The sequence below is a fragment of the Sturnira hondurensis genome, unplaced genomic scaffold (assembly GCF_014824575.4).
Source record: "Sturnira hondurensis isolate 20B ecotype Veracruz unplaced genomic scaffold, ASM1482457v3 Scaffold0020237, whole genome shotgun sequence".
In the NCBI taxonomy this organism is placed as follows: Eukaryota; Metazoa; Chordata; class Mammalia; order Chiroptera; family Phyllostomidae; genus Sturnira; species Sturnira hondurensis.
The window spans coordinates 7,900,117-7,916,405 of record NW_028092868.1 but is presented as its reverse complement, the minus strand read 5'-3'; positions in this window follow the sequence as shown (position 1 = coordinate 7,916,405).

Here is a 16,289-nt window from a genome sequence, read left to right as displayed (position 1 = left end):
TAAACTTAATTGTGTCTATACAATATTAATCTCCTCTGGTTTATAAGCCCTTTGGGTTTTACAAATTCACATTTTTAATCTTAATGCCCAACACAGTTCCTTGGAAACATGGTTGTGCAATGTATAATTGATCAGCTTCAAAGGCATTGACCCATTTAACCAACTTCTCAAGTAACCTGTTATTAATCCAGGATTCTAAGTTAAATTTTAAACACAGTATTCAATTCTGGCTTAAAAATTAGAAGTGGTAGCTTCTCATGCCATTTTTGATGGGCAAGTTTCCCAAAGATGCCAAATTATAGACTCAAATATTACCACCAAGGACCAAGTTACAAAGGAGATGGAGTTTTCTAGAAGAACAGTTCTAATAGGTAGTAACATTTCCTAATGTATACTCTTTTTGCATTTATGAATATTGCTAGAGAAATAGCTGCTATAATAAGCAAAAGTAAGAGTATATGCTTTCTTAAGAGAATCAGTAATAATGTTCTTGCTTCTCTGTCTCCTACAATTCTGGAAGTATAAATACATTAGATTGAACCATACAAAGTTTCCATTCTTTTTGTCAAAAATTCTCAAATCATCAATAGTATATAATCCAAACCAATCCACCCTAACTCTAAACTGTCCTGTGAAAATTAAGTTAATTAAGTTACATCTTACTTTTGTTTCATTTTCCTTTAATGATGTGCTCTCATCATGGAGGCTAAACTTGGTCATTCCCCACATCTTGGCAACAAATATAGTATCACTACTTAAGGAGAATTCTTCCTCTAGATGGCGAATTATAACCATTTACTGTTTTCTGAGAGTGGTAGTTTCTTGACCTTGGCCTTCATTGCCTTAACAAGACTCAAACAACCAGACTGATTAAAATACAGTTACCATCTTCAGGGACTTTTATCATATTGCTTCTGATCTGGGAATATACCAGTGACGTTTAGAAATTGAATCTAACCATGATACACAATGGACTTTGTTGCAGTGAATTCATCTTAGATGGTCTCCAACATAAAACAGTCCTTTTCTGAACTATGGAATCAGGACAGTCATGATTAAGAACCATTTCACAGATACGGTGATCTCACAGCCTGGACACTGAGCACAGAGTCAAAGACCATTGAAGATTTTATTTCCAAATTTTACCACCTGGGAAATATTACTGCCTTGGAAATCCATTACCATCTAGGGAGTTCTTTGATTATAAGATTATACTTTGGTATCTTAACATTTACAGATTCCCCTTTTTCTCTATTTGTCTCCTTTCCTCCTAGAAATCCTTGGCTCAGGCTCTCTGGGTTACCTTTACATTAGTAATAGCTGAAGTTGAAAATGACAGCAAAGTTTGCATAAGCTAGTGAGTTGCAAAAAAGAACAGCGAGTTCTAAGTCACATGCTGATGGAAAAATTTGAATGTACAATGCGAGGATAAAGGATGAGATTCTTAATTGTTGTGTAACCACATGTGCTGCTAATAATATCCCAGCTGCTCAGAAGACACAGCAACACTTTTTTAGCCTCATGCAGTCAGGGTTGGGGAACAGTCTTCTAATTTTTTAAAAAAACAAGATATTTAAGGAATAGTTTTAGATTTACCAAAAAAAATTGCAAAGATAGTACTGAGTTCCCACATACCCCCACCAGTTTCCCCTGTGGTTAACACATTGTCATAGTGTTACACATTGGTCACGAGTAATGAACCAATACTGATCCATGATTATTCACTCAAATCCATACTTCATTCAGATTTCCCTAGTGTTTACTTTGCATCTCTTTTTTTTGTTTATTTTTATTACAGAATCCTATCTAGGATACCACATTACATTTTGTCATCGTGATCATGTCTCCTTTTGTTATTTTTTTATTGTGACAGTTTTTAGGACTTGCCTTGTTTTTGATGAGCTTGACAGTTTGGGGAATACTGATCAGATGTTTTTCTAGAATGTCCCTCAATTGGGAATTGTCTGCTGTTGTTCTCATGATTATGCTGTCATGTTCTAGGGAGTCAGACCACAAGTACAAGGTGTCATTCTCATCATTGCACATGGGTAAAGGGTACACACTACCAGCTTGACTTATCACTGTTGAGTTAGCCACAGAGCTCTTGACTGTGGTAGAGTTTGTCAGATTTCTCCACTGTAAAGTTACTCTTTTACCTCCTTTCCAAACTGTACTCTTTGGAAGGAAAGTGCTATGTGAAGGCCACACTTAACAAGTGGGTAGTAAGTGAGGGGGGCCTCCTTAGAGGCAGAATATCTACATAAATTGTTTAGAATAATTCTGCATGGGAGACTTATTTATTTTTTCCATTAATTATCCTCATCCTATAATTAAATAATCAGACTAGACTCATGGCTATTTATTTTTACATTGGTTATAACCCAACGCTACAGTATTCATTTTGTCGCTAAAATTGTTCTGGCTTTGGCCACTGTAAGCTCTTCCCCTTAGCCCCTCTATCTCTTTGTCACAGCCTCACTGATTTTTTCGAGCACTTCACATCTTTTGGAACAACAACATGCTCCAAACTCATTTGTAGATTCCTTGACTCATCCCTAGAATCAGCCATTTCTCAAAGGGTCTCTGGTTCCTTTCGTTAGAGAACAATATTAGAGACAAAGATGTGGCCACGGAGTGTGACCATTGCTACTGGGCTGTAGTTCCTTCTAGACTCTCTTAACTGAAAGAACAAGGAAGTGTATGTGTGCCTACCAGTCCATTTACTTAAACACGTTAATAAATGTCTCTAATATGTATATATCTGTGTTTATATTAAGTGAATCATGTGTTTATGCTGATATCCCTAACTGTAAGCCATTACCACATGGCTCATTCTAGCTTCTCTCTCCCTTTGTTTATCTATAACCTTACAATCTAACAAGAGACACTTGACAGATACTGTTCTATGCCCATGTAATTAATTGTTCGATTCCAGTATACGTGTAAGGTGGTCACAAAATTGTTAACTGATACCCTCATGGGAAACACTTTACCAAACAGGAATAAGTACTTATACACAGTTCCTTTTGTCATTGTTTTATAGTTTCTATTTGTTTCCAAAATTATGTAGTACTTTTCCCCTAACCTCTTCAGGGTATTTAATGCATTTGTACTATATTTCCATATTTTTGTCATGGTCTGAGTTTCCACTAGAATGCCCCAACTTGCTAAATGATGTTTTAAACATGGATATATTTACCTAAGGATTTCTGTCCTAGGAGCAAAACGGAAAACAGTTTGGAGAATTAGAAAGCCTAATACCAAAAAAAAAAAATTACCTTGAAATCCATTTCAATAACCCCATCTAGAAATGGCAATTGCTGGAAATAAAAAATTATTATTAGACAAGAAAAGGAGTGGATGGAGTTTAGTTGGAGTGCAGTTGAGGAGGGAATTGTGGGAAGAGAATAAAGAGCTTAAGAATGTTTGTAGTCGAAGGATGAGAGAATGAGTTTCCAGGCAGCTATAAGGGGATAAAGAGTTATGAAGATAATGCTATCATTGATCAAGGGAAAAAAAAGTAAAACTTGAAGAGCGAGGGTGATCGTGGGGAAAGCCCAGTAAAAACTTAGTTTGAACACATCAAGTTTGAGGTACTCGTACCTGAATTTTGGCCTAGAAATATAGAAATGAAAAGAGCTTCTTTATGTATCAATGCATTATACAAAATCAGCATTAGTAAATGCCAGCACCAGTTTTTTTCCCGTAACCGTTGACCTTTAGGGTCCTGGGATAACTTAACTTGCAACAGAGTTCAGTGTGACAGCGACAAAGTTAGTTTTTACTGTTTTTGTTTTGCCTAGCTGGGCCTCAGGGGAGGCAGATCATGGAAATAGCCTTCTGGTAATTATTTAGGAGCAGGAGAGGGAGGAGGAGAAGGAGAAAGAGGAGACAAGAGGGAGAGAAGGAGGAGAGGGGGAGGAAGAAGGAGAAGAGAAGAAGCTCACATGTGAAGAAATCAAATCCCTTCCCCACTGAAACATTTTTTTGGTGTTGTGCCAATATCAGCCCACATTCCACTAAAAGGGTTTTTGTCTTTTAATCATCTTTTGATGTATCTCTATATTGGCCAGATCTTAACATGTAGGCGCTGGGGGCCTGACTCTGCATCTATTGTCAATAAGCCAACAGATAAATACAGGTTAGCATGATCTCCTCTACCAGTGTTGGGAAAGATGGCATGTACAAAGCAAAAGTAGCACATGTGGTCACCAGAGAGCTCTGTTGAGCTGATATGGATAGATTTTGTAGCATCGTGAAGTTTCCGAGCAGCTCTGATGTCAATTTCTTGAGCCAACATCACTTCTAGAACAGGTTCTCGAGTTTCAGTTACAGTCTCCCTCAATGGACACTCTTTAAATTCATCCATAAATGAATGAGCTCACACACTCCATTACTTTACAACATGTTGTGATCTCTAGTGCAGATTAAATTAGAGTGGAGATTGGATGTGTGCTAACAATGACTCAAATATGACAGAGGTACCACTGGTGATGACAAAATGACAGTGGGATAATGTATCCCCAAAGGCAAAAGCTTAGAAGTTATCATCAGTGGAAACACCGGGACTTGCTTCACAAACATCTAACCGGTGCCCTCCCCCCACCCTTAGAATACAGTCACGTACAATTCTACTCAACACCGCGTCATAAACTTACATGTGTTCTGGAGCATGAACATCGCACAGTCATGTAGGAATGCAAACCCAACAACAGCAAAAAACAAACATGAACATTCTATACTGAATATAAAAATCTTGTTAATTTTTAAAATAGAATATGAAACCAGGTTATTTTTGTATTTTGAAAGATTTGCGTGGATTTTGTCTCCAAGATTTCTGAAGAGTATGCTTTTCTTGTTTGTTTTTTTTTGTAGCTCAGAATTTTTATATATGAACAGATTGCCTTGTGAAGTTTAAGCCTTTGAAAGCACACTGAAATTTCTGTAGAATCAATTTTATACCAGAAAAAAAGAGAATGTATTAGCTTGATGACACATAGAAAGTATGGCAAATGACTCACTCAGTGTTAGCATTCCCCCTGTCTCTCTTTCACTGGCAAACTGGTCACTGAGTCTGATAAGAGAGTCACTTTAAACAACAGCCAGATGTTACACTGTTATACTGCTTGGACACCTTTTTGTCAGTTTAAAATCATACCATCATATCTTCAATTAGGAACAAAACCCTTCTATTCCTGTCAGGTAGAGCTCATTTTACTCACTGCTGTTTGGGCTAGCAGGCTCATCTTTCTCTTCAGCGATGGTGAGGTGGATACCTTTTTCTAGGAGAACAAAGCGCTGTGATTTGCGGCCCTCACCATTAACAAAAATGTCAAAGAGCTGGGTGCAATGCTGTGGCTGTTTCCTTCTTTCATAAGCACCACATCAAAAGAATCAAGATGTCTCTCTACTGGTGATCACACCGATTCTTCTCAGGTTAGCACCACCAGTCACCATACACAGGTTACCAGGAGTAAACTCAATGACATCGATAATCTTGTCAGTCTCCAAAGCAATCCGATCCATCTCAATGAACCACTGAATGCAGTTCTTCACCTCCTCTCATCACGGCACCCTAAAGTCTGTGGCTGAGGACAGTGAGGAGATGAGACATTCTCTCAGATCTTGGGACTAGCAGATGGATGAGGAGCAAAGACATGGACAGATTAGTTAGCATCTAATGCTTTGGAGCTACTACCTGCATCAGGTGCTTCTTGGGACCACAAGCTGTGGCTGTACGAGGCATGAAAATGACAAACATGTTTTCCTTTTGAAATTTCAGCCCTCTTATGCATTATTTCCTGAGTGATCAAATTGACTTATAAGTCTTAACAATTTAACCTCCGCCTGCTGTTGAGGTTAATGGTACGATTAAAAATACCCTGGGAATATATATGATATTTGTGGTTGTTTTTTAAACTTGAACACACAAAAACTCTAGCTAAATTATTCAAAAACAAAAAAAACTTATTAAAAAGATATGAAGAAGACTCACAGAATCAAAGGAATAGCTAAAAATCAATTGGGCCTAAGAGAGGACAGGAGCTTAAATCTCACCCAAGATCAGTTAGCAAAAATTAACGGATAATCTCTTAAGGTCTTCAATTTTGAGAAAAATCAATTTTACCTATTTATTTTCATCTCTCAATTGCTTAGATCAAGATTCAAACTGTTAGGGAAGATAGTATAGAGAGCTGGGTTACTCCAAGTCCATTAGCTAGTTGGGTCATGGACACTTTACTGTTGTTAGTCTTTCAGGTGTGCATGCAGTGGGGAAAAAAGGATTATTTGCAGGTACAGGCATCTTTTAATTAAATCAACTTGTCATTTCCTTGCCTTCTCATTGTCAGTCAGTTTAGACTTGCCAAATAGAGTCCATTATCTAACCAAGTTTGTTTTGGCTGTTTAGCCTTATCATACACTTAGTGTTTCCCACATCTGGCTACTGAAAACTTACAAGAATTTAACCAATTGCCAAATAAAATTAAATTATAATTGGAAAACTTTTCAACCAAACCATTTATTAAGTATTCATCACATGCAAACTAGGTATTACATGTGGAAGCATCGACTTTTTAACGCAGCATATAAATAAAGAATATAAATGACTTATGTAGGTAATAAACTAATTTCCTCACAATCTGATGGTAGTAAATAGATGTGCCATATGCTAGTCCATCACAGGCTCAAGTTGAAACAGATTAAACCTTACTTTATCAGTGAAGTAGAATGTATACTTGTTCTGTGGTAAAGACTGACTAGCTACTTACCTAGTCTGCTAGTTTGCATTCCTCTGGGGCATGAAGTTAGGCAACATTTCCCAGCCTGCTTTGCAGTAATGTGTGGGCATGTGACAATTTTATGATCTGTGTCATTTGCAAACCTGGCCAATAAAATCATTCCAGGGGATCCTCCACCATTATCTTCTTCCATTTCGTTGGTAGATTGTGTTACCCATGTGATCACGGGAAGGCACATGTTTTGAATATGGTAGAGCCTCCCTCAGCCTGGGTCCCTGAGTGACTGTATGGAGAAGACCCTATAACTAATTGAACTTAATGAGTGACAATAAATCAAATCTCAGTTTTTAATAAAGAGGCTGAAGTTATGGGGTTTTTCTGTTAGAGTAGACAGCTTTTTTAAAATTAATACAGTTGTATACTACCTAGGGGTTTTGTGCATACAAAGAGCTTAACAGTGTCCAACGCACTGAAACTTGAAGTGAATACTGATTCTTATGACTGGGTAATCTATGTTTAAGAATAAGAATAATCTATGTTTACTTCCTTCTATGAATAAGAAGGAAGTGAATCAGATCTAGTTCTTTCCCAAAAGATTATTAAATTTATTTGTCCAAATAATTTTTTTCTATTTTATTTTTAATTTTGCATTTTGGGTTAGTACTTATGCTAAGAGGTAAGTTCCAAAAGCAAAAAGGTTGAAATATCAAACTGAACAAAGTACTCTTTTCCCCCAAAATGTTATATTTCAATATAAAGCATTATATTTTACCCTTAAAAATTAGTGTTTTCGGAAATGATTTGGTCCTCTCTTATTTTTATTTCAAATTCTATATCTAACTAAAAGATCCAGAAAGAGATCAGTAAGGCAACTATTAAGGAAAATGAGTATAAAAATCAACAAATAAGTCATGTTGGCTTTTGTTATTTAAATGTATACCATGAGTATTGAATTCTCAAAAACATAAAACAAAAATAACTAAATAGATGTCAAATCAGAAACTTCAATATTTTCATGAGCATCTTGGTGTAATATCTTCTTTATATCATGCCCAAGTTGAAATTATTATTTAAAAATTACTGAACTGTTTGTCTTTATAAAGTTGCTGATGCTATAAATCCAGTGACTTTGATACAAGCAGTTGAGTCCCTGTATCCCAAAGTGTACTTTAATCCAGATTACCAAAAAGCACTGAATTACTAAAACTATCTTTTTAGTAAATTCTCAGTCTTTTGCATGGGGTCAAATTATAAGCTTAATATCCTTCATGGGGTTCATCTACGTCATGACTTTGAAGTTTCTAAGGACAGTGTGTTCTCTGCACAGTCGGTCATGGTGACATGAACAAAGCAGCCTGAATGACTAATGGAGAAACTTCTGTTGCCTCTGTGCAGATTCCTTAAGGAGGAATGACAGATTTGACATTGGAACTGAAAACAAAGTCTGCTTCTGATCATATACAATTAAAATGTTCACTTCATATAAGGCACAAACCATCACCCCTAACCCTCACCCTGCTGTGCTTTCTTAGAACTAGTTGAGGCTTTGCTTTCATGTTTATAAAGTTTATGGTAAAAATTGAAGACATTTATGTCACACTTTTCTGGATAGCTAAACAAACAGGCAGAGAAACCTGGGAAATAATAAAGTCAAAATCATTGGAACTCTCTGTTAATCACTTTATGATGTTCATTCTAAAAAAAAGATAATTAAAAATTTAGTCTTTATTTTAAATACTAATTTGCACTGAAATAATAGGGAGTTATATGTACATTCACATTGTACTAAATAAGTCAGTTATCTCAACTAGCAATGTAAGCAAATGCTGAGATCCTTCAGTAGAGTAAATCGTGGACTGTAGGGCTGCATGTGGGTTCACTGACTTTCTTTCAAGCCTGGAGTTTAGCCCATTCTTTCATGTAGGATTTCAGATACATCTATCTCCACACAGTACAGAGTTCTGAACTCTGGATCCAAATTTTTAGCTTGAGAGAAACAAATTTTTAAATTTTTGTTTGCTTTTTAAATGATAAAAAATATTGTTATATTTCTACACACACATATAGGAGTCTACACATGTGATAAAATCATACATTCATTGTAAAAACAGTACTTAAAATTATTCTGCCCATCTTCTCTATATTTTCTTCTCCCTCTTCACTACCCTCTCTCAGGAGTCATGTCAACCTAGTAGGTAAGCTTCGATCTTTTCTTCTCATGCTCAGGTAATTATTTTAATCATATGCATGACTATGCACTTTGTACATTATCTATCTATCTATCTATATATATATATGGTATATATGTTCACATTAATATGCATGTAGACAGGACCTCGATCTTTTAAAACAAGGAATGATAAGACATACCCACTTTGCATTTCCCTTTGGCCACTCCACAGTACACTGTGAACCCTTTCCAACCTAACTGGTACCTAGTGTGGTACCAAGGTCAGGGCAGAGTGGTGAGAGGGGTCTTGACTGGTGGGGAGCACCGTATTATCGATGATATTGTTACAGTTGCCAGCATGTAGTGATACTAAAAGCCAAGTGTCTTCTCATTGGGTGTATTTCTTACAGACAATGAACCCCTTATTCTTTTCACCCAGGTAGGTTGTGCTCCCCTCTCCCCTCATCTACCTAATACTCTGCATTCTGAATAGAGCCCTAGTTAATTATCCTCAATAGCTGTATAATATTCCAGGATATGTATGTCTCAAAAAAAGTTGCTTCCTGTTGAAGACCTTTTTTTTTTTAACCACAGTTATACTGTTACTCAGCTTTTCTATGTTCCTATTGTCTGGTGCTTTTTATCTATCAAATAAAATCCCAGGATAGAATTATTTGTCCAAAAGAGTATGTACTTTTAATTCTAAATATATTTCCAGAACATTTGGGAGAAACATCTAACAATTCAAATTTTAACCAGCAATATGGTTTTTACTCATTTTTGTTGAAGTTACTGGGATGAGTATAAAAATTACATTTGCCAGGTCTCTTACACACACACACACACACACACACACACACACACACACATGTATTTTCTTTGTATTTTGTATTTAGCTTGCTTTAAGTTTGCTATTTTTTTCTTTGTAATTCTGAGTCGATGTCTTTTATCGATTTTGGAAATTTCTAGCCATGTTTTTCATTCTCTCTCTCCCTTTCTTCTGGGACCTCATTATAAAAACATATTAAATTATTAGCATTGTTTCACAGACCTCAGTCACTCCACTTCTGTTCCAGGTGCCAAATACTACTTATGAAGCAATCTCAAATTTAGTGAAGTGAAAAATAAACACTTATTGTTATTACCTCACATAGACTTGGTGTGGACAGGGCTCAGCTAGTTGGTGCTCACTAAGTATTTCTCATTTAAGTTGAATCAGACAGTGGTTTTAGCTAGACTTATGCCAAAAACTTTATAACGTGCCTTCTGATGGAGCTGGTGGTTGGCCAGGACTTCGGTGTACACCCACCGGGTGCCTTCCCCAGGTGGCTGGGCCTCCTCCCAGCAAAGTGACGGGATTCCTCGAGTGAACATTCTTGGAGAGAGCAGCAGATGGACTGTGGCCTTTTGTAATCTACTTCCACTAGTCACAAAGGGGTCACCTTAACCACATTATGTTTGTCAAGGAAACTGCAAAGGCTCCTCTTCATAGGAGAGCATCACACAATTTGTGGACATGTTTTGAAGTTACTGTCAGATGTTTTCTATTAATTAATCTCCAAGTTCACTTATCCTTTCTGGGGTCATGCCCAGTGTGTTGTCAAGCCTATCTAATATATATTTTGTTTTTGATTTTGTATTTTCCATTTCTACCACGTCCAGTTGATTTTCTATTTTCCTTCTTTTTTAAAAATGGGGACAGTTGTCTCCATTTTCCGCTTCTTATCTCTTCATGAGGGCTGTCTAATTTCTCCACTTTATCATTTAATAATTTTATGGTGTTTATGTTATAATTCCTGTCTGATACTTCCAACATGTTTGGGTCTGCTTCTTTCTCGCATGACTATATTTCACATTTTCTTGTTTCTTTTAACATTTTATTGTATGTCACATCATTTATTTCCATAAGATTGTTTTTTTAAGATTATTTATTTATTTATTTTTAGAGGGGAAGGGAAAGAGAGAGGGAGAGAAATACCAACGTGTGGTTGACTCTCGTGTGTGCCGTGTGGGGAAGTGGCCTGCAACCCAGGCATGTGCCCTGACTGGGAATCGAACCGCGATCCTTTGCTTCGAAGGCTCGCGCTCAATCCACTGAGCTACTCCAGCCAGGGCATCCGTAAGATTGTTGTTTGTCTTCAATCAGGCCACTAAACCAGCGGGGTAATCATAGGAGTTGGGTGGGGAATTTGTTGTAGTTTAGATAGACTTGCTTCGTCACCAGATTATCAAAGGTTTGTGGGCAGGGTCAGGATCTGTTTTTAGCAAACCTTGGTCTATGAGCACTGACAAGATCCCGGAGAGCTCTGTGTGCTTTGCAGCCAAGAAACCTGCTTTTGCCGGCGGGGGGGCAGTCATTGGAGAGTTCTCTTTCCCCTTCAACTTTTCATCCTAAATATTTTGCTCCAATTCTTAATGAGCAGACTACCCCACAATGTGTGAATGCTCATGATTCCTCAGAGATGGTGCTCTCAGTGCAGCTGCTTTATTTTCTAGCCTTCAGCGTGCCTCAAATTGATCTCTCTCAATAGATTTACCTTGCTTCTAGCCCTACGTAGTTGGGTGCCTCATACGGGTTCTTCTTGGCTCTCTTGCCCTCTCCTCTGTCCCCTTTGAGAGAGCAGCTGGCCTTGGGAGGCCTCATGTACTGAAGAGGGATTTGTTACACCCACCCTGCCTTACCCCCAGAGTCTGGCATAGCGGCTGTAACAGTCGTCAGCGATTCTCAGAAAGGAATTGGATCATCAGTGAGCAGTGGGCTCCTCACATTCTAATCTGTCATAGCAGTCCATCAGCACCCATTACAAACTTGTTAACTATTAATTTGACTGCTTTAACCTTCCTATTGTCTATGATAAGTTCTTCCCCCTGTCATGAATGAGGATGGCGATGAGTCTCTTCTCTCCTATGAGGAAGTTACCAAATTTTTAGAAATTTAATTTACTAAGGTTCTACGGCATCCTTTGCTCTGTTACTAGTTTGAAAAATATGTCTTTGAAGCTTCTCCACATTGTTGTGGCTTTTCAGATGAAAGTGGAGGTCTCTTGCAATTTTCTGTAGGTGAGTGGACACCTAGCCTTGTAAGTGGAAGTAATTCTCTTCATTATTGTAGGTTTTCATGATATGCATGAAGATGACATTATTCCAGTTTGCTTTTTCTGCTTTAATGTGTTGTGTTTTTTTTTTTTTTTTACTTTTACGTACCACCTTCCCCACCCCAGAGACAGCTTTCCAGCTTCCCAAGAGTGGTTGGTATACTGCGGGTTTGCTAGTCTGATGAGATTGTGTAGGGAAGCATTTCTTGAATACTTGTGGATTGGGCATTGTCGTTTGACTGTAGATCTCTCCCCCTGATTTTAAGAAAAATTGGTTTTATTGTTTTTTCTTTCTTTGAATTTTGAAATATTAAGACATACAGAATTTTATACATAATTAGACATCACAGCGATCTAAACCCCAGTGAGAAAATGCTCTTTTGTGACTTGCGTCTGAGTTAGTAATCCTAGAGATCAATACCACACAGCTCATTGTGCTGAGGCTTTCTGGTACGTAGCATAGGCCTGGTAGGAAAGATACATGAGGAAATGTGAATTGGAAAACACACAGAAATAAATTTTATGTCTTGTCTGGCCAGAGCAATCCTTAGCACTGGCAGAAAAGAAGCAAATGAAAATGACCCAATTTTTTACAAATATAACGTTTCGTTTTATAGTTTTCATTTTGTTTTGTTTTTACAAAAGAATGTCATTTTAGAGGAGGGAGTAGGTAAGAGCTCTGCCTCCCACTGGACTTTTCTGAATACAAGTTTGTAAAAAAAAATAAAAGGTAGAATTGCTTTGATCTGCTTTATGTTTTATGAAAATTTAAAATGAATATTTTCAGTTACAATTGACATTCAGTATTACAGCATAGTGGCTAGACATTTACGTAGCTTATGAGGTGAACCTCTTTTGTTTGTTTGTTTGTTTTCTCCAATTTTTTAATTTAATTATTTTTCAAGTACAGTTTTCTGTCTATTACTCCCATCCTATCCCACCCCCCATGCTCCCCCCTCCCTCCCATTTCCACCCTTCTCAGTTGTTGTCCATGTATCCTTTATATAGGTTCCTCTAAGTCCCTCCCTTATTTCCCCTGAAATTCCCTCCCCTCTCCCCTCTGGTCACTGTCAGCCTGTTCTCTATTTCAGTGTCTTTGGTTATATTTTGCTTGCTTGTTTGTTTTGTTGTTTAGCTTCCTGTTAAAGGTGAGATCATATGGTATTTGTCCTTCAACACCTGGCTTATTTCACTCAGCATAATGCTTTCCAGTTCCATCCATGTTGTTGCAAAAGGTAGGAGCTCCTTCTTTCTTTCTGCAGCATAAAATTCCATTGTGTATATGTACCATAGTTTTTTGATCCATTCATTTACTGACGGGCACCTAGGTTGCTTCCAACTCTTGGCTATTGTAAATTGTGCTGCTATGAACATTGGGGTGCATAGGTTCTTTGGGATTGGTGTTTTAGGGTTCTTAGGATACAATCCTAGCAGTGGAATTGCTGGGTCAAAAGGTGAACCTCTTGATAAGTCTAGCACTCACCAGCATCACAAGTAGTTATTACAACATTAGGCACTATATTCCATATGCTGTATTTTACATCCCCTTCACTATCATGCAACTGCCAATTTGTACCTCTTAATCCCTTCACCTTATCCACTGAGGCTTCCAATCCCCCTCCCATTTGGCAACCTGCTTTATGTTTTTGGATAATTACGTAATATTTTACAGTATGCAATATTGTACAATATGTAATATTGTACAATGTGTATAAGTTCTTGGAGTTTTAGTTTCCTCAAGTTAAAAATTTTTAAACACACACACATACAGAGCTTTAAACTGAGATGAGTGAACTCAACTTAGAGAGTTTGGAAGACTAGGATGCAGAGTTTGTATTTTTGCAGGGACAGAGGATTCACAGGTTTCAATGAAAGTTCAGATATGCCTATGGATAAAAAGATATTTCAGCAATATTCTCGGTATATTTGAAATAGTGTGTTAGATCGCCTTATATTGAGATTCTTGGTTCACTTTAATTGACTTGAATAGAGAACACGATATGTGCTATGATCTTAGAAGACAATGTTTGCTGGGGGGTGCTATGTTTCAGGAAGTCTCCTAGACACTGGGCATGTGTTCTCTCATGCAGACTTCATGTAGGAGAATGTGGAAGTTAAGGCCATCTTCATTTAATAAATGAGGTATTCAAAACTCAGAGAATTCCTGCTACTTTTCTATGACCATGAGGTTTTTACATCATGGCATCAGCATTTGAGGCTCAGCATTGAGCCAAATGGAAGCTCTTACGATCCCAGTGCCTAGTGTGTTTGCGGGGACAATGCTACAACAGTGGTGTCTTGGTGAACTGGAGGGGCTGGAAAGTCACAAGTAATCATAGATTTTACAGTAGTAGTCTTTATTGAAATAAAGACTAGATTGGCTACTAACTTCCTTAAGAGGCCAGACACACCTAGTTAGCTCAACAAATACTCAGTGTCACTGATTCTGACTCAATCCATCATTCTTCCCTAAAGAACAATGAACAATGGTGAAGTCTTTAAAAAATTTTTTTCTCAATGAGACAAAGGTCCAATTATCCACTGCTTGCAGTAAGTAAAATTCTAGATGTTGATTCTGCAGGGTGTTTTAAGTGGAAACGGGTTCCTTTGTGGTATTAAAGCAACAAAAGAAAACATGATTATCTTTGAGAGAATAGAGATGGAATAAGAATAGTCCACATCACCCACAGCTTGGATACTCATAGAAGATTCTGCAATGGATAGTATGGGGTAGAAAGTCAGTGGAAATACATGCATTATTATCAGGAGAGGCACCTGGGGTATTATAAATTGATGTAGTAAAATCTTTTCAGAAAGCAATTTGGCAACCTGTCTGAAAAGCTATAAAAACCTTTATACCTTTTGACCCGGTAATATCTCTCCTGAGAATTTATCCTGAGGAAATAATTCAAAGGTGGAACACAACTGTATGCATAAAATTATTAATGAACACATTAACTCTATCAGTGGGGAAACATGGAAGCCACCTAAATATTCAGCAATAGAAGGGTAGCAGATGATGAGACATTAAATAAAAAATCAGTTCTCCATTACAATTGCAGTTATGAACACTACAGCAACTTGAAAAATATATGCAGTGCAGTTTGTGAAAATGAAGATGACAAATTCAGGTACTTAATGATTAGGTGTTTTTAAGAAGAGATTTACACGTGCTTAAAGACTTTAAGGGAAATAGAGAAAGTGAAAACAGTGGAATCCAAGTGAAGTCGGTTCCTTATTGATGCGCTGTCTTAATGCTTTTGGCAAACTGCTTGTGATAACTAAAAATCAGAAGAGAGCGATTTGTGGTACTGAAGTCTCTCTCATGTGTTTACCCAGCATAGAATTTGTCAGAAATCTGAAACAACAGTTCAGTGCCCACTGTCCTGCTAATTGTAAACTTGTCCTCTATAATTTAGCCATTTCGAATACTGTGGTCTGTGGAATAAGACTATTGAATATGGTCCTTTCGACTTCATGTACAGTCAGTACTTGTAGTTGTTTCTCATTTCCTATTGGATTGTTAACTAAACTTCTAACTGGGTCCCTACTTTAGTACTTCCCATTTTCGAAATGCAGTTCGTGAACACACAGATACACGTACACACACAACCTTCCGTGTGGAATTATTTATTTTGTATTTAATGTGTTAAGGGTGCTAGAATTCTCCTATGCTTCCCGGAAAAAATTCTCTTACATTGTAACCAAGGAAAGCCTGAATGCACGCCCATGTCCCTTGAATTTCCCATAAAACATTGGCCCAGAGGCAGCCTTTGAACTTCACACCTAAGTACATTCCACTTGTACTTTATGTTTGTGCTTTTGTGAGCCTAAAAACTTCATACGAGCCTAGACATTTTGTCTTCTGTTACTGCTAGGTATTTAGGTCCTCTCTGTGTGTCAAGGACCAATGAAAGCCCGTTCTTCTACCAGAAAGCCTTTCCAGAAACCTACATCCTAACCGACTTCTCCTTCCTAGGGAATCCTATGTTACTACAACTTGACATTACTTATATTACCAGTAGGTATTGCTATTTCACTCTTTGGTCTATATTTTTCCTTCTTGTAAGCTTTTATTTCAACGATCAGATGGTTAAGACTACAAAGGCAGGAAATAAAAGCCCAGTCCTTACGTAAGTGAGTGGTAAGTAAGCAACCAATGCAGAACTGTTAGGATAGGAAATGATAGTCCTGATGTGCTTCGGATACATTTGGCATTAGCTTTGAAACTCACTGAGTTTTTTTTCAGTTCTGGGCTGTCTACCACTCCCATGATAATGCTTT